The sequence below is a fragment of the Chionomys nivalis genome, chromosome 23, assembly GCF_950005125.1.
Source record: "Chionomys nivalis chromosome 23, mChiNiv1.1, whole genome shotgun sequence".
Taxonomy (NCBI): domain Eukaryota; kingdom Metazoa; phylum Chordata; class Mammalia; order Rodentia; family Cricetidae; genus Chionomys; species Chionomys nivalis.
The window spans coordinates 41,479,524-41,493,332 of record NC_080108.1 but is presented as its reverse complement, the minus strand read 5'-3'; the positions used below and the strand labels follow the sequence as shown (position 1 = coordinate 41,493,332).

General features: G+C 44.3%; 1 pseudogene; it reads right to left on the bottom strand.

Annotated features, from left to right (window-relative positions):
* Nucleotides 1-26: 26 nt before the first annotated feature.
* LOC130865303 (Golgi to ER traffic protein 4 homolog) lies at nucleotides 27-13,303 on the bottom strand (annotated as a pseudogene).
* Nucleotides 13,304-13,809: the final 506 nt, after the last annotated feature.

Sequence of the window (13,809 nt, the reverse complement as noted above, 5' to 3'; positions counted from 1 at the left end):
CATGGGTGGGCAGCAGAAACTGGGCTTTGTTCTTGGTCCTGACCACACAGCCCTTGGCCTCCATACATAAATAGGGGCAGACTCTGCACAGGTGGCCCCTCCAGCCCCGGAACAGGAACCCACTGTGTAAGGGGCCTCATGTCCAGACTGGCACTGAATCCGTCCCAGTGGTGCTGGTCATGCACGTCTCCATGCTGGCCAGGCAGCTTCCAGGCAGGCTGATGAGGCTTCTGTCATCCTCGTACTCATCCCCATCCTGCTCTGAGGAGTCCACGAGGCTGCTCAGCTTGTTCCCAGGTTGCCCTCTTTGGAGGAGGTCTGCTTTGGCAGCTCCCCTGTCCAGGTACACTTTGTACATGGAGTCCCCATGTAGGTAATCAGGCTGTGCTCACTGTGAACACAGTCATCTTGTCCACAGCCAGCAGCAGAAACCTGATGAAGTTGAGCAGGGATTGAAAGAAAGTCCCCTCGATGGACGGGACCTTCTGTGCGCACCTTGTAAAGATCCCGTGGGCACCTTTCTTGTTTTTCAAACAGAGAAACAGTTGTACACAGCCTGGGCCATGAACTCACCCACCCGCTTCAGAAGCCTTGTGCAATAGAGTACCTGTCTGTCATGTTGGTACAGCCCTTGCCCTCAGTGGAGGGCAGGAAGTAATACTGAGACTTACAGTAGTATTGCAGACCCCACAGCGTGAGGGGCTGGTGGAAGCTGGGATGGCCCAGTTTCCCAGATCCTCCACTGGACCACTTCAGCTCTGGCCACCAACACTACTTGCTCTTGAGAATTTAGATCCATCAAACTGAACACTGTAGCTGGCTCTACAATTCTCTAACAGTTCATCAGCTATATACACTATTACCTTCTCCAGGGATTCGAGGACCGGCATGGTCATGTCAGCCTGGACTGCTCTGCTGGCCATGACCGAAGAAGAGAAATACTCCTGAGTACCTGAGATCTCAGGATTCTGAATGCTTGTTTTAGACATGTATCTGAAGAAGAGCATCAGGTACATCTTGTGTGCCTTGTGGTAGTCGCCCTTCTCGATGCTTGCACACAGTTTGCCTCCATGTGGTGGGGGCATCTTTCTGGGTGACCAAAATCAATACCATGAGCCTCTGCACTGTTCAGAACTGGTGCTGTGGCAGGCGATGTTGGTGGAGCCTCCTTGCTCCCTTCCCTGTGGCTGCTACATGCGCTCTACCAGAACTGATTTGTTTTTTGGCAGAAGCTACTATTGATGGCTACTTCCCCATCTGCCTGTATCACTGTGGGAAACACTATTTTCCTAGATAATACAGCAGTGCTGAGCCTCACCCTTCATCTATAGTTCAGAGATGTGCAAATTTACATTTTTTGAGGCTTCTCTGGATCCAGAGAATGTAATGGAGATTCTAAGCCTCAGTGACTTGTTTGAGTCTTTGCAGTAGAACAGGAAAACTCTGGGAGGTCTCCCCTCCATCTGCTGGACAAGTAAATGTTATTGCCAATGCCGTTTACACTCCTCAGGGCGCAGGTGAGTCTGGCTGTTGATCCAAGAGGCACAGAGGAGGAGGGTGTTTCTGTCAATGTAGTCTGAGAAAAGGAACCTGCCAAAGCAGAAACCACAGTGAACAGCAGAGTTGAGGTACAGCATTTTGGGGATCTGAACCAGAAGGGATTGACTGAGTTTAGGAGTTCTCCCCAGGACTCTTGGACCTGTCCGTACCTGTACATTGAGATGGAAAAATGAAGATGAGGGGAGTCCAAGCAATGGCAGGCTCAGCACACCTTCTTCTCAGACCAGGGTCTTCTGTCTGGGCTGTCTCATTATCTCATCATCTGGACCCCATAGAGGAAGATGTGCTAGTCAAGCAAATGAGTTCTCACTAACTCCTCCTAGTTCAGTGTGGGTTCCTGAAAGAGCAAGCCAGGTGAAGTGAATTACTTTCTCCATGGAATATAAAGTAGATGGTAAAACACCCAGGCCTGTGTGCAAAGACCTCTTTGAGATCCACAGGAGAGCGAGCAACTGCTGATTCCTCACAAATTGGAGGACTCAGTCAGTCATGGGCCGCCTGTCTGTTGGGGTTATCGCATGTGGGCACCTGTCCTGCAGAAACTCCAGAGAGAGACTCAGCACACTCCTGTAAGTCGCAGAGCAGCCATCTCTTCCACAGGTGTTCACTGTATCAGTGCTGCTGTGGGTTTCAGACTTATGAAAGGAAAACTACAGGGAGCATGGCGATGTGTCCTAGCAAAGCCATCGCTGATGCATTTCCTGATGAATGTGGACAGGGACAGCACACGGGCAATCAATACAGGAGAGCTTGGGACCCACCCAGGAACTGAGGATGACAAACCCTGAACAGAGACAAATGAGTCTGATAATATGAACAATTCTGTTGCCTTTAATGGATCAAGGATGATTAGATCTGTCTTTATTTTAGAGGAGGAGGCACTTGTTCAAAATGCTGTGGGTGAAAAGGGGTTCATATAGTGAAGTAGGCCTTGATAAATGTCACAGGAGATGACACATCATGGCCTAGAATGCAGATCAAATACCAACATAGGGTCTGCAGGTAGCAGGCAGAGTGCAGGACCAGGCAATATGTCAAGATGTCATGTATGGCTTTCAGGCAAATGTGTTAATATGTTCAAGAGATATTTAACCAAAATGCTGCCTGTTGTTTCTTCTGACATTAGACACCCTACTTTGATAGATGTAATGGGCTGAACTTGCACAGAAGGGGCCTTGAAGAATGCATTTGCCAGAGGCTGATACAGTCCAACAGCTGAGAACCAGGGAAAGGCTGAAATGGGACAGATCTTGAAGGTGCAGCAGTGATGCAGTAAGCAGGCATTGCAAAAAGAGGAGATGGTGCAGGGTACAAGATGCGTCGTAGACCGTGACTTAGGAAAGAAAGCAGGTTCAAGGACCCACTTAGGGGTTAGTGATATATTAACCACATGACACATGATAATGTGGAAACAGGAGTGTATTCAGGCATAGAGCTTTCCAGAATCATTTTCCATTAGTAAAATGTACCAAGCACAGGCTGATATTTCTATATTTAAGAGAAAAATGCCAACTCCATGGGATTCCCTTTAAACAATAGGTTCAATGGAAAGTACTTGGATTAGTAAACCAATCATAACCTTGATGTCTGTTTTATTGGCATTTTATGATCACTTAGAATCATTGAATGTGAACGAATAGAAGATACTGTAAGCAGAAGCTGTGTACAAAGGCAGCAGTGTAGACAAATACTGTTGCAGATGTGGAGATGGATCGAGGCCCAGGAGTTTGAGTATCCTGCACTGTTTCTCTTGTCTCTGTCATCTTGAGAAACTCACCTGTGCCAGACTTGAATGTAATATCCAGGTCCACCACCGGGCCACAACCCAAAGGTGTGTGCGGTGCCTATATTACCTGATGCATAGTTAGATTCACAGAAAGAGCTGGAGTCTGTTAAAAGTGGTCTTGAGAACACAAAGAAAGAGACCACCACTCCCACTAAAGCATCTTACTGATGCAACTTCTAATGAGGAGAATAGATGCTCACAGAAGTGGCAGAGCAAGCATACCTGGAGAGTAAGCTGTACTTTTTATCCCTGTTAACACTATTATCCATGACCAAAGGAAGGAAAGTAGTTGTTTGGATGAGCTGAGGTCCAACTTCACAGTGTATGCACAGTTAGAGCTAGTCTGGAAAGGAATTATGAACAGTGAAGAAGGCAAAGAGAAGAGGAGGTCACTGGATGTATAGATATTCTGTTTTCTTTTTTAAAAAAGGAAAGGAAATTGGTTCCATCTGTCTGGAAGAACATGTCTAACACTTGAAGAGAAGTGGGCATTTAGAATGGGACATTGGGAATGGAGGAAGAAAGTCTAAAAGGCTCAGGAGTGTTCAGGGTTGAAGGAAAAACAGCATTTGTTTTATAGTATTTGACAAGAAAAATGATCATTTAATATTTCTTACAGGACTGGTTATTATTGACTCATAGGGGTATCCAAGGAGATACGAGGAACAGATATTTGACTTTTTTACCTCATTGTACCCTAGAGACAATGGAACTGATTTCCATGATCAAGGTGCAGGCAATGTTAGCCAAGAAGCAGAGGGCAGGATGGACTGGGAAAGGATCTTTGCAGTAATAGAGACGAACAGATGGTAGATGAGATGCTGTGGTAAAGTGTAGTAGTGATCTGTGCTTCAGATGCAGATACAGCCAGGGTGACAGCAGAGCTCTTATGCCTGTCCCTGCCCTGCAGTGAGAAAGAAGCAGTTCAAGACCAAAGTTCTCCTCAGGGAGTCCAGGTTGTCCTAGGCCTCCTTTCCCGCCCCTGCAGAGAAGTGGCTCTTCCTTTGGGAATGTTTCCACTGAGGCTGCCAAGACCCTTGTGAGCCCTGCTGCTAAAGCTCAGCTTCCATGGGAGCCTGAGGAGTAGCTAGGTAGGATTTCAGTTTTGGGGAGTCATAGCAGTAATCACCAGCTCTGGCTGACTCCTTTCACCCTGGGCTCTGACAGGACAGAAGGACAGCACTGCTGAGTCTCCTCAGTGAGCACAGGGTGAGCTCTAACAGGATCATTAGTCACCACAGAACACAGGCCTCAGAATCCAGCTGGATTCTACTAGATCATATCCTTTGATCTTCTGAAAAGATTGCCACATCCAGAAGACATCTTTAACACTCTTACAAAAATAAAAGGAAATAACACATTGTTAACTTTCCCACAGAGAATGCCATCAGATTATTTCATTGGTATGTGATTTACCACAAAGATATATATATTTGGGGTTCCTCAAAGAATTCATTATTCAGGGAACATATTCCAGTAACTATCAAATGAATTTACTGCACTACAGTCTCAACTTTTCGCCTATACAATAGTCTGCCCCATACACGATCAGACACTCATTTATGAGATTCCTGCACTCACTTCCAGTGTCTGTATGTTTCGCTAGTCGATGTACAAATTTCAAATCCATCATTCTTCTCCTACACCACTGCATCCAATTCCCACCACTTTATCTCAGCCAGCAACACCAGAGACACTATGTCCCTAGACACACTTGCAAGTAGGTGAACTTCAATCTCATTCTCATCCTCCAATCCCAGTTCCCCAGTCTTATTCCCAGCTTTATAGCAGGCCACCTGTTCTGGACTCTCCTTTTTCTGTCCCCATTCCTGGAGTAAACAAATCGTCTCTCTCAGCCTTCTCTTCATCCCATTCCTTTGTCTTGGTCTCCTTCACTGGAGACAGTCTGTCACTGCAGCCCATGCTGACCATGGAAGCAAATAGGCAATATTTCCTCTCCTTTCTGTCCTCCATTTTCAAACACTCAGTCTCATCCCTAAGACTGTACAAGACCACGTGCTGGACAGGGATGTGATTTCACCTCTTAATCCAACTCCCTAAGGACTTTAGAGATCCAGATGGCTGACCAAACTTTTCTCCCTCCTTATGTATCTGCTGAGACACTTGCCAATCTAGCTCATCCTACTCTTTCCTGCAATCTCCCAATACTAGAAACACTGCCCACCTGCAACCACCAGTGGCCACACCTGGGAGAGACTCAGAGCACTCTCTAAAGGCTACCCACAGCCACCACACCCCCTCCAGAAATCCTGTGAGGGCAACAGAAACTAAGGAATGAAAAACCTACCCAACAGACAGGCAAGACCAGATATCAACTACTGGAAGTGAAATTTTTCTAAGCCCAGATGGCTGGATGTCAGCATGAGGACAGAATCAAAACAGCCCAACAGTGTGTCTCCATTAGAGCTCATCAGTAGGACTTCAGTAGTTCCCAAGCAAGGCAAACAGCTGACACACAGAACAAGGACTTCAAAATAGCTATTATGAGAATGGTCAAGGACCTTAGGAGGACATGAATGAAATCTTTGGAACACAAACAATGGATTTGAATGAAGAAGACAGGTCAAGGGTACACATGAAAAAAAAAGATTCAATAAAGACAAGTGGAACCAAGGGAGAACTGGAAACAGTGTAAGGGACTGGAGCAAGAATCCTAGAGGTAAGACTTACTGACAGAATGTAAGAGATAGAAGCAAAAATCGCAGACATTGAAGACAAGATAGAAGAAAATTGTTTTCCCAGTCAATAACAATGTTAAATCTAATAAAATTTCCACCACAAAGCACCAGAAAAATTGGGATATTATGTAAAGGCCAAGTCCATGATTAAGGGGAATAGAAGGCGAAGAAAGCAAAGTCAAAGAAACAGAAACTATTTCCAATAAAATCATAGAAGAAAACTTCCCTAACCTAAAGATTGAGCTTCCTATTAAGGTAAAAGAAGCATACAGAACTCCAAATAGACTAGATCATCAAACAAATCATACTTGGCACAATATAATCAAATCAATAAAACAAAGAATGTTCAAGGGTATAATAAAAATAATCAAGTAACATATAATGGCAGGAATTATTAGAATAAAATGATGACTGACTGTACTAACACTGACTATTATTATGACTGGGGTGAACAGGGCACCATATAGGACTCGGTCAAGATTTCATCTACATGATGTAGCCAATGAAGTGGATTCCGGACAATTGATAAACTGTCACAAAGAACCATACTCCCATTCACCAGGACAGGACCATTGGCCTCTGCAGAGGAGAGCACACAATTGGGATGGTTGGTGTACATCAAGACCATGATACAGAAACTCATCATCTACCACAAGGAGATGCACATTGGACACGAATTCACTACACCTGACTGATCTCAAGATTGGACCCCTGAAAAGCTTGTCAGCTGGCTTGCCCCTGGTGACCCAGGAAGATGCTCCATATATGTATGGTGGGCAGGAGAAGACTGCAGGCAGCTCCCTCAACAAGGCTGCACACCATACCACTGGCCATCATCTGCAGCTCCTTGGCAATCAGGTTTCCTTCTAAACTAAAGCCTGATGATGGCCCTGGGCTCAAAGATGTTCCAAGTTTGTTGACTTTTTCTGGGCAGTGATGTTTCCCAGTCCTTTTAAGCACTGTTTACCTATTTCTAGTACAAACACCTATCTGCTGTTTACTCAAAGTCAAGGAATCCCCCATGGGGACATCAAATTTATCTGTCTGAATAATCATTGGCTGAGACAACAGCACCTTAGGGCATGAAAGATGAAGGCTTGAACTCGGTCAAGCAGAAAGAAGAAGAGGCTCCTGAAAACATGTGGCTTCTCTTCTCTGCAGCCACACCCTCTCTGAGCACCTCAGGACGAGAACAGATTTCTCAGGCAGCACTCACCTGCTGCAGCTTGGAGCAAGCTGGAACCCATGAGGAAGATAGGGTCGTCTTCTCGGGGTACACATGCACCATTCGCTCCTAACCTCCTCTTCAGGGGAATTTTGCTCCTCTCCTTCTTGGTTGTGGACCCTGTCACCACCCACACATTCATTCCTTACTTTTCTGCTCTCAGAATGGAATTTCCTCTGGATAAATCACCTCCTCCCCATCCAGATGCAAGCCCTTTCTTCTGCCCTCTCTCACTGCTTTTATCCTTTGACATGTCCCACTTTCCCCACTCCTCCTTCCCCCTCCTCTTCCTGTGCCTCCTTACCACCTAAGAGGAAAGTGTGCAAGCGCTTCTTTACAGGTGCTCATTGATTCTGTTGATGGAAGTGAGGGGAGAAGGAGATGGGGACCCAGAGTCATCTGGGACACTTAACTTTTCTCATGTGGACTTGAAGCAGGATGGATGCCTCGTCATCGCCCATGATGATGTGACAGGCTTCTATGTTCAGCTACTTCTTCTGGGAACAAATGAAGTTCACCCTTGCACCCAGTAGGAGAGGAGGGGTACAGAGCTCATGCCCTGGTGGCTGGAGCTGTCTATCAGGTAGATGTTTGGGGCACACCTCCTTTCATGCTCTGGCCTGGCTTGCTCCAGAAACTGTAATGCCCCAACCAGGCCGAACACAGACCCGGGGTTTAGGAATCCCGGGTCAGGGCCGCATCGTCAGCCCTTGAAAAGAGATGAACAAAGGACTGTTTTAGTGACATTGACATAGAAAGACTTAGCAAAAAGCTGAACTGAGGAACCAGAGTTCTCCACATACTTCTTCCATTCCTAAACTGTTGTCCCTTTGAAAGCTCTTCTCCCTCCAGTTCCCCTGCATCCGCAAGCCCTGCCAGCAACCTCTGCTATCTGCTTCTGTCTCAACTATGCTAGTCACTTCATGAATAGGATTCAGTGTGAAAGCTCCTTTTGGGGTTCCAGAAACCTTAATGTTTAAGTCCTGTAAATGACTGAAGCCTGCCCATGGCAAAGTGCCTTCGAAAAGTCAGCTCAAATCATAAGAGATTAACTGGCCTCACCCACCACATTTCCTTAAAAGTGCAATTTCCATTCTTTTGTTATTCCTTACCTGGATGTTGTCTCTTTTGTCCTTGGCATGCAGAGGCAGCAGAAAAACCTTCGAAAAAGGTTTCTGGTGGCCTTCACCTTAGCGTCCTTGTGTGTCCCCTCAGATGTTAAGTTTGCAGCATTTTCTGCTGACTTGGGTGTCTCTAATGACTTCATATCAGCACCCTGTGGGGCAGAATTCGCAGGTGAGTTAAGATCTGATGTATAAATCAGGGGAGCTGGACTTAGAGAAACCCTTGCTAGTTTTTTCATTTACCTCCTGGCCTTTCTTTACTTTGGGTTCTGTCATGAAGGTTGGCAGAGCCAGCTCACTCCACCTTCTCCTCAGTGGAAAGCGAGGGAGGGTGAGATGAAGAGAGAGCCTCCTGGAGTAGCAGACCTGTGGATGATATTTGCTTTTCCACCTGTAGATATGATTTTTCTGAAAAAGGGCGTCGTTTTTGGCTAAGGTCCAATAAAATCTATTTGGCAAAATTGTGTCACAGTTCTCTTCTGCCACTATGTTAGTCAGTGAGCAGGTTGTGTTGACAAGGCTTGAAATAGAGTACTCCGATGCTAATTGTTTGGAAGACTGTAAACTGTCATCAGTGAGATGGACCCAGGATACTTCATCTGCCATGTCCTCCACCTTTTCTGGTGGGGATTGGCTCTGCAATAAGATGCTAGAAATGAAAAAAAAAGCAAAATCAACATTAGGAGACAAAGTTCTGACAATCAGTTTGTACGTCAAGAAATCAAAAGTCTCACAAACATCCTAATGATGCATCTTGGTGGTCAAAGATGCAAAAAGCAAACAAACAAAGCACAACATTCCAGCCTCAAAACTGTTATGAGAAAGGATAAGAAAGAACAGAGCTAGAGATCACTTGGCAGTTGAAACAAAGAGCTGGTCCTTTGAAAGGATGAACAAATCTGACAACACTTTACATGAACCCCCCAGAGGAAGACACATATTATTGAAATGTGAGACAGGAAAGAGATGAGTAAGATCCATGGGAACTCTAGGGGCTGTGAGAAAACCTTGTACTCCAAAGTGTTGACAATCCTCAAAGAAAGATATTGCTAAATTCATGGACCAGACACAAACAGAGATGTAAAAGGTTACCAAACATGCACCACCAGCTGCCTTTCCACTGCTGCACCTGGTTATGATGATGAATTGAGGAGCTTATGAAATGTGCTAAGATCTATATGAGTACAAGATTGAAAGAATATAAGTCTTTCCGTATAAGGAGAGCCAGGACCAAAGATTGCATAAAGGAACATACCTGCTGTCTTTAAAAACAATGGAGATCAATGATCCTCAAGCTGCTTCACCAGTGAAAAAAAATATCTTTCTAAACATTCTAAGATGGCAGTAGTACCCCGATGCCAAAACAATGAATACACACACACACACACACTCATGCACATTTGAGGGTGCACACACACAAACACACATACACAGACACACAAACACACACACTACTACACACACTCACAAAATGTATATTGTAATGTTCTTGATGTCCATCATCTGAAATAAGATTCCCTGTTCAACACTGTTTAAGAATACCTAAGAGATATCTCATGTTCTCAGGGCTTCAGCAAGGAGTACTAGGGGTTAGTCCACACAAAAAGGATCATCAGTTAACAGACAAGTTTAGCACTAAGAGTCCATACTCTTCCATGAAGAATGAAATGTTGTAGTTTTCTGAAATACACACGGACACAGCATTGGATGTACTGTGCAAGTTCCAGACATATCCTGAGCTAACTAGAGCCATGGATGTGTTTGTGGATTCTTAAAAGGGGAGTGCAATATGCACATGCCAGGGGATTTTGCAATATAACCAGCAGATGAAAATGATCCATGCTCATAGATACATGTCTCAAGGCATATTTTCTACATTTCATAGTTAAGGTTTGAAATAAAACAACAAACCCCAAAAGAAATTATAGTACCACATGGCCAAACAAAATTGAAAAAAGGGATCAAATCTAGAAAAAAAGTCAAATGGGCACAAGTAGAAATCAATGTCTCAGACACCAGCAGTGACTCTGTGACTTCAAAGATTGCACAAAACATGAAACTCATGGCAACGAGAGGAAGACTCCCAATGTTAATGTCCGAGAGACTGGGAAATACCAATTGTATCAGGACCAATGCTAGATACAAAGCCTCTCCATCCAACATGACTTTCTCTTCAGCTTCACAATCAAGTCCAAACCACTGAATGTCCTTTGGGAACAAATTCCTATCATTTCTCACAAAGGACAAGTTATGTAACTGGCAAGGTTGGACCAGTAACAGCAAGGAGTAACACAAGGTAGGTTCTCTGTCTAATAATAGGACTGCATTATTTTTATCATGGCAGTGAACATATCCTTAACATAATGCAACTTAAGGGACAAAAGGTCTCCCTTGTCTCATGCCCTCTGAATACAGGGGAGGCATGGCAGATAGAGGAGCTAGGGAAGTTGACCTGACAAGATGAGGCTGAAGGAACTGGTTCCATGGCTTTGGCAGGCCCTTGCTGCATTCAGTCACCTAATTCCTCCTGCTTCTTTCCAAAACTTTAATGTTTTCTGTCTTCCCAAACCAATCAGCATTCCAGAGATCAAGCATTCAGGCCCATATCGAAGTGTGAGTCCTTTCACATCAAACCCTGCGGATGTATTCCCCCAGTCTTGGGTGAGCACCATAGTCAGAAGAAGGATAGAGTCAGAAACTCTTGAGTTGAGCTAGACTAGGGTCTTGGGTCTGCATTATCTGAGGTTGGAACTGCTTCAGTGGTTTTTTTCACCGTGTCTATAAGTTCTCTCAGAACTCTCTAAGATAAACGTCATCACCTCTCCACTCTAGATATTCATTTTTTTCTTACCCTTACATGGATGTACTCTAAAAGATGGTAGGCCTCATTGAACATAGTATTGTGGTGGGAGGTCCCTAATTGAAATTTTGTTTTGTGGTGGATGGGACATGGCTATTCAACAAGGCCATCAAGAGAATATGTGACATTTGGGGCTCAACAAAAGATTGGAGGAAGTAATCAAACTGGGGGTATATTCACAGTGCCCCTCATTGTAAAGCTTACTTTCTGCAATTATCTCCTACTAGTGATGACTTAAAATTAGAATAGAATATTTTTGAAATGTCAATGAATCATACTCATTTAAGAGAAAAAAATAAAGGTGGTTTGAAACAAGAAACTAATTTGAAAGCACAAATCAATTCAAACACCATTCAAATATATATATAAAAACCAACAATTCAGGAAAGAACCACAACCCTTTTGGTCAAATCAGATCAACATGTCTGTTTCCAAGTGATCAAAGTAACCATGTGAACTTGACCCAAATTCTGAGTCCAAATTCCCTAAAGCTAACAAGGCAATACCTTCTCTGCAGTGTAAGGCAAGACCCAGACTGGCCAGTGCCTTCAATGAGCAGGGTCTGCAAGACCTCACAATCTGTCCATTGCATTCATGCTCTTCAGGACAAAAGGAATTTCTTTCCTTGTGTCTCCCAGAACTGCATTTCTTTCTTCCTGAGAGTGACCCAGTCCTTAGAAGAAGCAACATCACTTCCATAAGTCCTCCACTCACACCCTGGGTAACAATGCACAGGAAAGGCACGAATGGAGACCAGGGAATGAGGATCTCAAGCATGCTTGCATGGCTGTTCCGGGTTCCATTTCCTGTAATGCCCAATTTCTCCTTCTGGGTTCTACTACCTGACTGTTTCACAACTTCTCCAGATAGCACCCCCTGTAGTGACCAGGAATTCAGAGATGATGAGATAGTGTTAGACCTCTATCATTAGATCGTTTAGGAGAACATTTTGACTCTAAAGAAAACAGCAGTAATGCCTAGAATGCACTCAGTGAGCTTTCTTCTGACCTGAGTGAGAGATGTGTTATTCACTGGAGAGTGAACACATGGGCTTTGTCAATATTGCTTTCACCTAGACCCTCAAGTTCTCTAGTGAATCTGACTGCCACAGACCTCCTGGTTTCTAAACTAGTGACAGTCCGTTCCCTTCTTATTAAACTCCCAATTATGGGAATCATAGGCTTCGTAGCCTGTCCTGGACACTGCGATGTCATAGAAAATGTGTTGTACCTCAAGATTCCCAGCCATATTTTGTCTCACGTATGGCATGGTGGCTGGTGAAGAGTCTTACAATTATAAGGGAATTGATCAGACCAGGGAAATGCTGTGGGAAGTAACAAAGCTGGTGAGTTGTTGAATGCTTTAATTTTACAGCTAATATGTACTGACAACAGCTTTAAGGTTTAGAAATAAACCAATGTACAAAATGGCAAAGATAAATGCATAGATAGTAGAAAATGGTTGGTAATGAAAAGAGAAAAGTTGAAGTAAATGTAGAAAGTAAAGAAAAACAAGAAAAGAAAGAGAAAAAAAAGAAAAATCTGCTCTGTGGTGCCAGAGCTTTCCATAAGATTCTTCCTTCCTAAACTGTTGTCCCTTTCACAAAGGCTCCTTCCTCCTGTCTAACTGCACCCCAAACCCTGCCAACACACTCTGCTGTCTGCTTCTGTCTCAACCACCCCAGTCTCTTCATGAGCAGGCATCACTGTGAAAGCTACTTCTAGGTTGCCGGATATCTTAACGTTCGTATCCTACAAATGGCTGATGCCTGCCTGTGGCAAAGTGCCTTGCTAAGAACATATCAAAGACAAATGTTAATTTTGTCATCCAAGTACATCATTTTCTTGGATCTCCATTTCCCAGTCCTTGTTATCCTTACCTAGATGTTGTATACTCTTTGCTTCGGGTAGGAAGGCAGCAAGAAAGCCTTACAAACAAGTTCTTGATCTTCCCTTTGACACACTTACAGCCCCTTCTAGTGTGCTTGTTGGCAGCTATGGGTGCTTTCTGGAGCTGCTCGTCTGGAGATTTTGATGGTAACACCCTCCTCATAACGTCTTCAACTATTTCATAGTCGTTTTCATGCTGGGAAGGGGATGGAGGGGACACAGCATAAAGGATATCCCTTGTGTTCAGGTGGTTGATGTCGGAACAGGTGGTATTGTTCTGTGTGATGTCAGGAACATCTCCTTCAAGATCTTTTTGTTCGTTGATGTCTTCCACGATCTCTAACACATCTAAATTTGTGTTAGTATAGGTGATGTCCTCCATCTTAGTGGCCTCAGATGATTTGTTTGCAGCATTTTCTGCCTTCATATCAGCACCCTGTGGGGCAGAATTCGCAGGTGAGTTAAGATCTGATGTATAAATCAGGGGAGCTGGACTTAGAGAAACCCTTGCTAGTTTTTTCATTTACCTCCTGGCCTTTCTTTACTTTGGGTTCTGTCATGAAGGTTGGCAGAGCCAGCTCACTCCACCTTCTCCTCAGTGGAAAACGAGGGAGGGTGAGATGAAGAGAGAGCCTCCTGGAGTAGCAGACCTGTGGATGATATTTG